Source organism: Cervus canadensis, chromosome 13 (assembly GCF_019320065.1).
Source record: "Cervus canadensis isolate Bull #8, Minnesota chromosome 13, ASM1932006v1, whole genome shotgun sequence".
NCBI classification, from domain to species: domain Eukaryota; kingdom Metazoa; phylum Chordata; class Mammalia; order Artiodactyla; family Cervidae; genus Cervus; species Cervus canadensis.
Window position 1 is genome coordinate 67,677,029 of NC_057398.1, and position 14,813 is coordinate 67,691,841.

Sequence of the window (14,813 nt, forward strand, 5' to 3'; positions counted from 1 at the left end):
ACAGAACCTGGAGAGATACTTAAGTGTTAATTGAGCACCCATTTCACTTGGAGTCAACTAAAATTCCTTAACTCTATCAAGTAGTCCAACCTCAAGTTTTGTGTAATCCTTTTCATTATTTTCAACTAGACTCTTGATGAATCATTAGTTCTTGAAAAATCCCAGGTTTGTTTCCATCCGTGGTCTTAACATGTACTGTTATGTCTCATTAGGCATTCTGTTTTGATCTTGTAGACTCTTTCTTCAAGTAGCAGGTCACTTATCTTGTCCTCACCAGAAACTTGGCAGCCTCTACTGTTAAAATCTCGATGACAGTTCATATCCTAATGTGCCCTTGTATAGCCTGCTCACAGCAGCTTTACCTAACATTGTTTATCCCTAATATACCTTCAGAGTAACTTAAAAGATGCCTTATCAGAGATGTTCTTAAAAAAGAAGACTCATTAACCATAAAAAATATTCTGAATGAAAAAGTTTGAACTCATTCATTCTTTTCATTCCTTGGAAAGCAAGCTGAATCTCCCACTAATAAAATTGCCAAAGATAATAGTGCCAAAAGATAAAATAATGGAATGTAGAAATTATAGGAACATGTAAAACATTGAAATCAATAAAAATAATAAAAATGAAATATTATGTTCTTTTGTTTATTCTTTCATTCACTGTTTCCTCATTGGTCTTATCAATTTTTATCAGTCACACAAATCAAAAAACTGTTTTATCAATCACACAAATAAAGTAAGACTACTTTATACCCATATTGTGATTTACTAACAGCCAAGGGGATAAACATTTTAATTAACTTGTGAGCAGTCTATTGGATTTATTGCAACATAGTAGTAAAATTTTATGTCTTCACCACAAACAGCAATGACCTTTATATAATTTCCTTTTGGAAGAGACTGTTGAACAGATAAAAGAAATAAAAAAATCATTACCACATATTAATAATTTTAGGGCAGATTACTATTCTCAATTTAACTTGCTTTATCCATCTATTGATTATAACTCTTCATTCACAAATAAAAAAATTAATAAATTTTATTTATAAAATCTATTTGGAAATTTTGGCAATAGTGATAGATTTTTTAGTAAAAATTCAATATATAGAAATTCAAAACCTATGATTCTTCATAAGATGTTTTCAAAAAAACCTGAAGATGAGAATTAATAGATGATTAATCTATTAATCAGCTATGTATATACATAAATATATAATGTTCAAGTAAGAGGCACTTGTTTAACAACTTGTAGTAAATGTTCATAGAAATATTTTAATGGACTTGTATTTGAATTTACTAAAGAACACACAATTTAAGTTTAATATTTCTAATTTCTTTATACTGATCTGTTTTGCATGAAGTCTTTAAAGGAGATATGAATCATCACAAAACGACAAAATTATTTTCACTGAATTGCTTTGGCCTTCTCTTCTTGAGTTCATCTTTCCCACCTCCTTCTTCCTTTCATTCTGAGGCTGTGACCATCTGGTCCTAGAACTTTACAATTTTTTTTTTTTTATCCTGATGTTGCATATTCTCATTTTACCCTACTTTTGACCTGTACTTTTTCTTGAACACCACTTGGTAAATGGCTTAACCTCTATTTAGGCTGTCTGGGACAAATAGCAGGTAACCCAATTTTCTGAAAGGGACTAGATAATATTCTAAACATCTCAACACAGAAGAGATTGCATGAACACGTAGTGTACCATCATCATGCCTCTTACTGATGGCAAGAAAGCATGTAAGAAGCATTTGTGATCAGTCTTTTTTTTAACCAGGTATTTTAAAAATAATTTTAGAGTATAGATGATTTACAATGTTGTGTTAATTTATGCCATACAACAAAGTGAATCAGTTATATATATATCTACATTTTAAGATTTTTTTTCCCATATAGGTAATTACAGAGTATTGAGTAGAGTTCCTTATGCTATACAGTAGGGCTTTACTAGTTATCTATTTCACTTATGAAGTGAAAGTGAAAGTTTCTCAGTTGGACAGAAGTGAGAGACTGAACTGAACTGAACTGAACTGAGTGTGTATATTTCAATCCCAGTCTCTCAATTTATCCTCCCCCTGACCCCCTTCCTGGTAACTGTAACTTGGTTTTCTATATCTGTGACTATTTTGGTTTTGTAAATAAGTTCATTTGTACCATTTTTAAAAAATAGATCCCACGTGTAAGTGACATCATATTTATCTTTCTCTGTCTGTGTTACTTACTCAGTAGGACAGTCTCTGAGTCCACGCATGTTGTTGCAATTGATGTTGTGTTCAGTTTTGGAGAACAGTGCTATGTGTCACTCAGGGTGAGCATGAGAATGGTGAGATGGTATTATCCTCTTTTGCCGAAGAGATAGAGCTGATGTCAAATTTACAACAGGAGGAAAGGAAAACTGGAATTCTTCTTCCAGGCATATCTTTATCCCCATTAATTTTTACACAAAAGCAATTTGAAGCCCAAGGTATCTTTTCTTCCCAAGCAACTCAGTGTTTCACAATATACTGCAAATTTAGCTATAGATCAACTCCTTCATAATTTAAACCATTTAAATTATTTTCATGTAGTACAAAGGAATACACATAATCAAAAAATAATCTGCTTCTATATATTTAATAATACTCTCTATAAAAAGAACAAAACTAGCCAGTTGTGAACAGTTTAAAACTAAAATCTGACCATTCTATTCATGGTAAAGGAAGTCAGAGTGAGACAGAGGAGAGTAACATTGTAAAAAAAAAAACATGGCAGAGAAAGTCAGACTCACAGAATTTTAGTACCAAGAGTAAACTACATTCTTGTGTATTCTAAACTTCTTTTAGAGATTAGGGTACTAACATATAGACCATTACACAATTTGCCATAATAGAAAATGTAATTACAGAGTCAAGATACTCCTGATAAAACAAGAGCAATCACAGAGAACAACATAAAAGCAGTGAACAGTATTCTGTTTTTTGGCATTAAGAGACATCTGCATTATAAGATTTATGTTTTACAATGAAGGAAAATCATTGTCCATTGGGTCCCACTAAAAAGAAAATATTCACTTTTTTCCCTGAAAGGGTATTAAATGATATCATGGTAACTTGATCAATAACAAACTCATAAATGTGAAAAATAACTTCATACATATGAAAGCCATCACTAGAAAATATATGGAGAGAAAATCAAAACTGCGGCCCCAAAGAACAGCAAGCCTAACAGAAGCTTTCAGTAAAAGATGTGGACCTGGTGTCACTCACTGTCCGGCTGATTCCAAACTCACCACCACATAAGCAACTCTCAAAAGCAAGTCTCTGTCATCTCAGCCTTCAGTGTATTCCTCAAAGCGGCTGGCAATGCACTTGTTTACTAGAATATTTGTAGAATTATGGGGGCTTTTTCTGTAGGCTTTCTCCATTAATGATTACCATGCAGCTCTTGGACTTCATAATTAATTTGAGCTCTTAGCTTTTTTTGTCAAGGTTGATTAATCTTCATTGTTGTTCACTGTGCCTGAAGAACTATGGACAGTGGTCCATAATATTGTACAGGAGACAGCAAACAAAATCATCCCAAAGAAAAAGAAAAACAAGAAGGCCAAGTGGTTATCTGAGGAGACTTTACAAATAACAGAAGAATAAAGAGAAGTGAAAAGCAAGGGAGAAAGGGAAAAGTACATCCAATGAAGTACAGAGTTCCAAAAAACAGCTAGAAAATACAAAAAGGACTTCTTCAATGAATAATGCTTAATAATAGAAGAAAACAACAAAAGGTGAAAAACTAGAGATCTCTTCAGGAAAACTGGAAATATCAACGGAGGATTCCACCCAAAGATGGGCACAATAAAGGATAAAAATGGTAGAGTCCTAGTATATGCTGAAGAGATCAATAAGTGATGGAAAGAATACACAGAAGAACTGCATAAAAAAGATCTCAATGAACCAGATTACTACAATCATGTGGTTAGTCACCCAGAGCCAGACATTGTGGAGTGCAAAGTCAAGTGGGCCTTAAGAAGCACTGCTCTTAATAAAGGTAGTGAATCGATGAAATTCCAGTAAAACTATTCAAATCCCTAAAGGATGAGGCCACCAAGGTTTTGCATTTATTACGTCAGCAAATCTGAAAGACCCAGCAGTGGTCACAGAACTGGAAAAAGTCAATCCTCATCCCAATATCCAAGAAGGGTAGTACCAAAGAATGTGCTAACCATCAGACAGTTGCACTCATCTCCCATACTAGTAGGGTCATGCTTAAAATCTTGCATGCTAGGTTTCAGTATTATGAGAACCAGGAATTTTCACATGTCCACGCTTGGAAGAGGAACTAGAGATCAAATTGTCAGCATTCACTGGATTATAGAGAAAGCAAGGGAATTTCAGAAAATCATCTATCTTTATTTCATCAACTACGCTAAAGCCTTTGACTGTGTGGATCATGACAAAGTGTGGAAAGCTCTTAGAGAGATGGGACTACCATCTCTCCTGTTTCACCTGTCTCCTGAGAAACCTGTGTGCAGGCCAAAAAGCAACAATTAGAACCCTGTATGGAACAACTGATTGGTTAAAGGTCGAGAAAGGAGTAATCCAAGGCTGTCTGCTGTCACCCTGTTTGTTTAACCTATACACTGCGTGCACCATGAGAAAAGCTAGGCTGGGTGAGTTACAAGCTGGAATCAAGGTAGGAAAGAGAAACATCAATGACGTCAGATATGTAGATGATACCACTCTAGTGGCAGAAAGTGATGCATCACAGATGCAATGAACATGAACTTGGGCAAACTCCAGGAGATGGTGAGGGACAGGGAGGGCTGGCGTGCTGCAGTCCATGGCATCACAAAGAGTTGGACATGACTGGGTGACTGAACAATAACAACATTAAAGTATTTTTGTCAAAATTAGTTAATGTTTTTGCAGATTTAGTGAAACATGAACTTCGCTTTTCTCTTCAGCTTCCTTTCATGTACTTAGGTTCAGACACACCCTTCATTATTTGGAGAGTCAGCTAATTGGGGTCAGGATCTTACTTCCAGTCTCTGGACTATGTCCTTACTGGAGTCACCTCTAACACATCCCATCCCACAGTCTGGGTCTGGATATCTAGAAGGAGGAATCTTGAGATCACAAGATTCTGAGAAGGCCACACTGAGAGTTTAGTATTGATTATTTCAAGTTATCTTCTGGTTTAAAATTTTATGATTCATATTGAAACGTAACAGTAATGATAAAGTAACTCACATGTAAACTTACTAACTGATAATGGGTATCTAGTCTTAAATCATCTGAGTTTTCCTAGTATGCTTTAACCTTTTACACAGGAGAAAGTAATGCATTAAGTGAAATTAAGGTTAATTGTTGCAGTTAATTTTAATGTTAATTTATATCACTGATTTCCAAAATACCCATGTAAAACAAGACACATAATCCTAATAGATTTAAATTACAAAATGAACATATTTACATAAAACTTTTCTTTCCTATGTCTATGTGCATGTATATAAATTTGTATATATTCATTTGTATATATATATATATATACACATAACTGTTCATTACCATTATTATTGCAATAAAAGAAAAATGGCAAAATTATAAATTTTTGAATAGTAAAATAATGGGCCAAGAGATAATAATTTTACTTTAAAAATTTATGATAATTGTAAAGCACAGAAAAATAATTTTTCTATCAGACAACTTGGTATGCATATGATGTTTTCCGTCATACAGAGGTTCAAAATGGTACTTTCCTGAATAAATGATTTTCTCATTTCAAGTATTATTTTGGATGAAGACATTAGCCATAACCTGCATTTCAATATTTAATTCTGGCAACTTTCTTTTTTTTTTTTTTTGTCACCTACTGAACATTTTTTCTAAATAGTCTGAGTGTAAACTTGCCAGCTATTTGTGCTTTATTTCATTGTGAGATTTAAGAAATATTTGTGTAAACACATTAAAGTTATTCAGCAGTGAAATTAATGCTCTATATACAGTATCAACATTTTCCAGACTGCCTTTCTGATTGGCATGAATCAGACTTGGCTTAAGCTGAAAGTTTCGATTCTGGCAGGATCTTGACTCATTCTTAAGAAAATAATTCAAACTAAACAACAATGCATGTGTAAGCATCTTACATCAGATACAATTATCTTAAACATACACATTTTGTATATTGAGAAAGAAATAATCTAGACAACCAGTAGAATTAAGTTTCTTATCTTTAATTGCTTTTATATATAATGAGTGTTTAGTTGCTAAGTTGTGGCCAACTCTTTGCAACCCTTTGGAGTGTAACCCACCAGGTTCCTCTGTCCATTTGATTTCCCAAGCAAAAAGACTGGAGTGGATTGCTACTTCTTTCTCCAGGGGATCTTCCTGACCCAGGGTTCAAACTCTCATCTCCTGTGTCTCCTGCATTGCAGGCAAATTCTTTACCCACTGAGCCATCAGTGATTCAACTGAAATAATAAATTCACGGATACATATATATATATATGTAAATAGTTGAGAATATACACAAAACATATCAATGAAGATAGATACCCATTTATTTCTGCAGTTATGTTTCTCATCAAAATTTCAGTTTTAGCATCTACTATAAATTATAAATAAAATGCATTCAGTTCAGTTCAGTTCAGTTGCTCAGTCGTGCCTGACTCATTGTGACCCCACGAACTGCAGCATGCCAGGCTTCCCTGACCATCACCAACTCCCGGAGCTGCTCAAAACTCATGTCCATTGAGATGGTGATGCCATCCAACCATCTCATCATCTGGCATCCCTTTCTCCTCCTGCCTTCAACCTTTCCCAGCATCGGGCTCTTTTCCAATGAGTCAGTTCTTCACATCAGGTGGCCAAAGGATTGGAGTTTCAGCTTCAGCATCAGTCCTTCCAATGAACACCCAGGAATGATCTCCTTTAGGATGGATTGGTTGGATCTCCTTGCAGTCCAAGGGACTCTCAAGAGTCTTCTTGAACACCACGGTTCAAAAGCATCAATTCTTCAATGCAATCCCTATCAAGCTACCAACGGTATTTTTCACAGAACTAGACCAAAGAATTTCACAATTTGTATGGAAATACAAAAAACCTCGAATAGCCAAAGTAATCTTGAGAAAGAAGAATGGAACGGGAGGAATCAACCTGCCTGACTTCAGACTCTACTACAAAGCCACAGTCATCAAGACAGTGTGGTACTGGCACAAAGACAGAAATATAGATCAATGGAACAGAATAGAAAGCCCAGAGATAAATCCACGAACCTATGGACACCTTATCTTTGACAAAGGAGGCAAGGATATACAATGGAAAAAAGACAACCTCTTTAACAAGTGGTGCTGGGAAAACTGGTCAACCACTTGTAAAAGAATGAAACTAGAACACTTTCTAACACCATACACAAAAATAAACTCAAAATGGATTAAAGATCTAAATGTAAGACCAGAAACTATAAAACTCCTAGAGGAGAACATAGGCAAAACACTCTCCGACATAAATCACAGCAAGATCCTCTATGACCCACCTCCCAGAATATTGGAAATAAAAGCAAAACTAAACAAATGGGACCTAATGAAACTTAAAAGCTTTTGCACTACAAAGGAAACTATAAGTAAGGTGAAAAGACAGCCCTCAGATTGGGAGAAAATAATAGCAAATGAAGAAACAGACAAAGGATTAATCTCAAAAATATACAAGCAGCTCAATTCCAGAAAAATAAATGACCCAATCAAAAAATGGGCCAAAGAACTAAACAGACATTTCTCAAAAGAAGACATACAGATGGCTAACAAACACATGAAAAGATGCTCAACATCACTCATTATCAGAGAAATGCAAATCAAAACCACAATGAGGTACCATTACACGCCAGTCAGGATGGCTGCTATCCAAAAGTCTACAAGCTATAAATGCTGGAGAGGGCGTGGAGAAAAGGGAACCCTCTTACACTGTTGGTGGGAATGCAAACTAGTACAGCCGCTATGGAGAACAGTGTGGAGATTCCTTAAAAACTGGAAAGAGAACTGCCATATGACCCAGCAATCCCACTTCTGGGCATACACACTGAGGAAACCAGATCTGAAAGAGACACGTGCACCCCAATGTTCATCGCAGCACTGTTTATAATAGCCAGGACATGGAAGCAACCTAGATGCCCATCAGCAGATGAATGGATAAGGAAGCTGTGGTACATATACACCATGGAATATTACTCAGCCGTTAAAAAGAATTCATTTGAACCAGTCCTAATGAGATGGATGAAACTGGAGCCCCTTATACAGAGTGAAGTAAGCCAGAAAGATAAAGAACATTACAGCATACTAACACATATATATGGAATTTAGAAAGATGGTAACGATAACCCTATATGCAAAACAGAAAAAGAGACACAGAAATACAGAACAGACTTTTGAACTCTGTGGGAGAAGGTGAGGGTGGGATGTTTCAAAAGAACAGCATGTATACTATCTATGGTGAAACAGATCACCAGCCCAGGTGGGATGCATGAGACAAGTGCTCCGGCCTGGTGCACTGGGAAGACCCAGAGGAATCGGGTGGAGAGGGAGGTGGGAGGGGGGATCGGGATGGGGAATACGTGTAAATCTATGGCTGATTCATATCAATGTATGACAAAACCCACTGAAATGTTGTGAAGTAATTAGCCTCCAACTAATAAAAAAATTAAAAAAACAAAAAACAAAAGCATCAATTCTTCAGCACTCAGCCTTCTATACGGTCCAACTCTCACATCCATACTTGACTAATGGAAAAACTATTGCCTTGACTAGACAGACCTTTGTAGGCAAAGCAATGTCTCTGCTTTTTAATATGCTGTCTGGGCTAGTCATAGCTTTTCTTCTAAGAAGCAAGCATCTTTTAATTTCATGGCTGCACTCAACATCTGCAGTGATTTTGGGGCCCAAGAAAATAAAGTCTGTCACTGTTTACATTGTTTCCCCATCTCTTTGCCATATAGTGATGGGACCAGATGCCATGATCTTCATTTTATGATTGTTGAGTTTTAAGCCAGCTTTTATACTCTCCTCTTTCACTTGCATCAAGACACTCTTTAGTTCTTCTTCGCTTTCTACCATAAGGGTGGTGTCATCTGCATATCTGAGGTTATTGATATTTCTCCCAGCAATCTTTTCTTTCAATTTATTTATTTTTAATTGAAGGATAATTGCTTTACAGAATTTCTCCCAGCAATCTTTATTCCAGGGTCTGCTGCATCCAGCTCAGTTTTTCACTTGATATACTCTGCATAGAAGTCAAATAAGCTGGGTGACAATATGCGGCCTTCACGTACTCCTTTCCCCATTTTGTACCAGTCCATTGTTCCATGTCTGGTTCTAACTGTTGCTTCTTGACCTGCACACAGATTTCTTAGGAGGCAGGTCAGGTGGTCTGTTATTGCCATCTCTTGGAGAATTTTCCACAGTTTTTTGATCCACATAGTCAAAGGTTTATTGTATTTTATGAAGCAGAAGTAGATGTCTTTCTGGAGTTCTCTTGTTCATTGTGTCCAGTGAGATAATAAAATGCATTATTCCTTCTTTAATAGTTTTCACTTAGCTTCTATCCCATTTATTTATTCTTTCATATCTATATCTATAGTTAAATATCCTCCTTTCTCTCTCTCTGTCTCTGTTTCTCTCTCTCTTTCTGTCTCTTTGTTTCTATGTATAATATATATACATATACATGTATATAATATATATATATATACATGATGTTTACTTGCCATATTAGGAAATATGTCATATATGTCATTACAGAATTATAGATTTTTATTTCATTTAAGAAGTAAAAGTCACTCAATCTTGTCTGATTCTTTGCGACCTCATGGACTGTAACCCACCAGGCTTCTCTGTCCATATAATTCTCTAGGCAAGAATACTGGACTGGGTTGCCATTCCCTTCTCCAGGGGAACTTCTTGACCCAGGGATCATACCCAGGTCTCTCACATTGCAGGCAGATTCTTTACCATCTGAACCATCAGAAGTCATATAATTCATTGCTATCACATTCAACACATACACAGAGCCAGTTCTACCACTAATGTCCACTGGAGCTATTGGTTTTCTCAGTTCTATTTTCAATCCAGCATCATGCTTTTCTGTCAGTTGTCACATCTTTTTATTTTCTCATAATATGTAGCAATGTCTCACATCATTTGTCTGGTGTTTCCTAACCTTGGTAATTTTGAAATGTACAGGCCAGTTTCTTCGTAAAATGCCTTTGCAAGGTAGGGTTACACAGTCATTAGATTCAGAGTATTTAATTTTCAGGAATATCTGTGAACTGATTTATTCTTCATGGTGCCATCTTTTTAGGAAGAATGTGTTTTTTTTTTTTTTTTTTTTTGGCTTGACCCCATAACAGTGATATTAATTTTGATGATTTAAGGTAGTGGCCAATAGTTTTCCATGCTGGAAAGTTACTCTTTTTTCATTTATAATTAATGGTATTTTGGAAGATACTTTGTGTCTCTTTATAACTTATAACTCTTTATAACTTTATAACACTTCATAACTCTTCAAAGTTTAACTCATTAGTTTTAACATACAATTTTGAAATACATTATTTATTTTTTATTTACTAGTTGGCATTTTGGTTCTATCTCATTTACTTATCTCATATATATATATATATATACAGACACAAAATATACACACACACACACACACATATATATATATATATATATATATATATATATATATATATATAAGAATATATAACAATGGATGTTGGTTTGCCATGTTAGGAAATTCCCAGGTGAAATCTGAAACGCGTCCCAGTATATGGAGGGCAAAGAGAGACCAATAAATGAAGCAGACCACTCTAGGTTGGTAGGTGATTAATTTAATTAAACAAGCAAACTTACATAGGAGGCTTGTCTTTAGTGCTGCAGGACAAGTAGATCTCTGCACCCACCCCTTGCGAGTCTTAAGTTTAGAGGGGTATTAACTGGGTTCAGTCATATATTCGGTCCAGATGGTCTCAAAAACACCTCACTGTATCAAGGCTGTGAACTTGAAAGGGCTCTTAGTATGGGAACAGTGCTTTTTGTTCAGTCTCTCCATCATGTCCAACTCTTTGTGACCCCATGGACTGCAGCACACCAGGCTTCCACACCCTTCACTCTCTCCCGGAGTTTGCTTAAACTCATGTCCACTGAGTCGCAAACAGTAGGCAGAGCCAAGGACAGGAGAGGGGTTAAGGAGCCTCGGAGAGCCTAGATCTAGCCAGGGATCAACCTGCAGTCAGGTCATGTCCTTTCTACCTCCTCTAACAAGGTATCCTCCTTTTATTCAAAGTTACAATCTCTGAAGATTTTTATTCATTTTCATATTCAAGATGTCACAGATTTAGCTGCAAAGGCTCTTCCTCTGGACTTTCATATCCTTTTGACATATCCCCATGGCTCTTTGAGCCTTTTCTTGCTTCCTGTTCAAAGTGTTTCAGGTTCTTCTTGTAATTATACTATCCAAACCCTAAATTAGACATAAATGGAGGAGTCCTTGTTTCATTAAGTGAAGAATTTTAGAGATAAGAGTGAGGCATGACTCAGAGGCCAACAGCAAGGTTCTGGGTCCTGAGGGACCCAGGTTCTGGCTCTGCTGTAGTTTCTAGCACTGCAGTCTTGGGAAACTTCCTTACTATGTTTTTCTGTTTCCTCACTTATAAAATGGGGATACTAATAGTATCTAGCTTCTAAGATTATTATTGTAATTAAATAAAGTTTAATTACATCTAGGACATGGCCCTTAGTAAGAGTTCAATTAATGTTAGCTGTTGCTTTTCTATGTGTCCAACATTCCATCTTCTGATTTGATTTCAGTTTTCCAAGTAACTATATATCCAGGAAAAGAGGGGCCGTCTAGTCATATTTTTGTGCTATTTTAGCTATTTGTTGTTGTTTAGTCATTAAGTTGTGTCTGACTCTTTGTGACCTCATGGACTTGAAGCCTGCCACGCTTCTCTGTCCATAGGATTTCCCAGGCAAGAATGTTGGAATGGTTTGCCATTTCAGGGCATATTCCTGAGCCAGAGATCAAATCTGCATCTCCTGCATTGTAGGCAGATTCTTCACCATTGAGTCACATGGGAAGTCCATTTTGGTTATATTTTAGAATGTGATTTGAATGAGAGTTTCACCAGTTTGTAACTTTGCCAGGCACTTATTCTTTCTTGTCATTTGTATATCTTTTTATTGAAATATTGTGCTCATTTAAAAAATATATTTTATTTTGAGTTAGTAGATGCTCTCATCTAGTTAATTATCATATCTGTCACTTCAAATGTGTACTTTTTTATGGCTGTATGGAAACATTTAAGTTCTATTTTCCTAGCAAATTTCAGTCATAGAACACAGTGTTATCAACTACAGTTGTCATATTACATATGAGATTCTCAGGACTTAGTCATCTTATAATTAAAACTTTATACCCTTTTACCAACCTCATCATATTACTCTAAATGTCCAGGCCCTGGCAACCAGTTTTCTGTTCTCTATTTATATGAGTTCTTCTTCTTTTTTATAAATTGATTCTACATATAATGATTTGTCTTTCTTTGTGTGGCTACCTATTTAGCATAATTCCCTACAGTTTAACCCATGTAATTGCAGATGGCAAGATTTTCCTTTTTCATTTTGACAGTAATATTCCATATATGGTATATATGTATATACACACATATGTATAGCTAAGCGTGTTTTATATTTTGATTGTAGTATTAGTTACACTGAACATATTGTCAAGATTCAGAATTTACACTTAAAATCTGTGCATTTCACTAGAATTTGACTTAAAAAATAATACTATATAAAACTGAACTAGTGCACACAATTCAGGCTTGGATTCATATTGATGTTTGACAGAAGCTAACAAAATTCTATAAAGCAATTATCCTTCAATTAAAAAATAAATAAATTAGAAAAAAATTGAGCCAATGCACACAATTGAGGTTTAGAAGTAGTCATTTACATCTGCATCCACCGTCTGGTGGAATTTGAAAATTTTCTAAAAATCCCAATGTATATTCAATCTAGAATACTTAGTCCAAAAAACTTTTTTATTTCATTCATTGAATCACTTAAGTGTGAAAAATTTACATATGTCTCTTGTTATAATACCTATATCAGAAAAAAATTGATTCCTTGCCAAATTGTATCTCCACAATAATTTTCCATGACACGTTGCCCATTTGGCTATCCATATTTTTGTATCTAAGAAAACTTTGTTTCTCATTATCTCATTGCTTTCTGATAAGTCTACATCTAAAAAAGTGAAGCATTAATTTTCAGTCAGGTTATTCTGTCACATTATTTTTAATAAGTATCTTTGATATAGCTCATTGTTTCGTGTGCAGAGAAATCATAGGAATGGTTTCTAAATTAAATGCCAGTATATTTTCTGCGTTTGAGATTTCCTCAAAAATGATTCTTCAAAATAAAGGACACACTCAAATTCTAAGCAACAACTTCCCCAACAGTTTGAAATTATGTTAGCCTGGACTCAGGATATATCCTATTATAGTAATTCTTTCATTACAGGGAAGGTACTATCTCCCTTCCCTTGAGATACTAAAGGAACACCACATTTTACTCAATATTAAATTTGGGATAATATCTGTGGTCTTAATGCTATTGTGTTCACATTATTGTTCAAACCTATGTGTCCCACACAAATAAAGGCATAATTAACAAAATCCTCACCCAAGGATAAAACCCATGCTTTTTCATCTGCTGCATTGGCAAGCGCTTTCTGTACCACTAGCACCACCTGGGAAGCCCCCGTTTATCAGAATAATAAAGCTAAATGTCACTTCAAACAAGTCCTGTAATGTGGGTAGATTAATTTATTGATATTTCATTTCTTGGTAGTATAAATCCTGATATGAGTCTGGCAGCCCTTCTTCAGTTAGTAATTGCACCATGTTGCGCCATGTAGAACCCTTGATCTCTGAAGTCTCAGTACATGCAAGGATTGAAATATGTGTGTGTGTGTGTGTGTGTGTGTGTGTGTATGTGTGTGTATGAAGGACAATAGCCCTTAACAGCTTCACAAGTGGTACAAGCAACTTTTCCTCAAAGTCATGGAATAGCTGCTCTGCTGCTTCACCCTAACTGCAAGGGAGACTAGGAAATGGAGGAGAGCTCAGGAAATACTTGTGAGCACTGTCCTTGCCAGCAAGTAACCACCAGATGCCCTGCAGATGAAACGGGTCAGTGTCTGGACACACATCCAGTCAGTTTTTGCATAGGTCCTCCAGTCCCAGGGCACTCTGTCTACACAAGGTAGAAGCCCCACCTCTGCTGTTGGAGACTCCACCATGTGGGAATCCAGGATTTCTGGGTTAGGAGAATTTCACTGTTTTTGGTTTTTTGCTCTTCCCCACAAGATTTGAATTTTCTGTTGTTCACTCACAATGCCACATCACACCACAGTCCCAAAGGATATAATACAACAGGGCATGAAATGAACCAAACTATACCAAAGGTATTTAAATTATAAATGTGTGAAAAATATGTCCACAGAATTTTACATGTGTGTGTGTGTAAAGAGAAAGGCAAAGAAGAGAAGGAAAGATATACCCATTTGAATGCAGGGTTCCAAAGAACAGCAAGGAGAGACAAGAAAGCCTTCCTCAGTGATCAATGCAAAGAAATAGAGGAAAACAATAGAATGGGAAAGACTAGAGATCTCGTCAAGAAAATTACAGATACCAAAGGAACATTTCATGATAAGATGGGCACAATAAAGGACAGAAATGGGTGGACCTAACAGAAGCAAAAGATATTAAGAAGAGGTGGC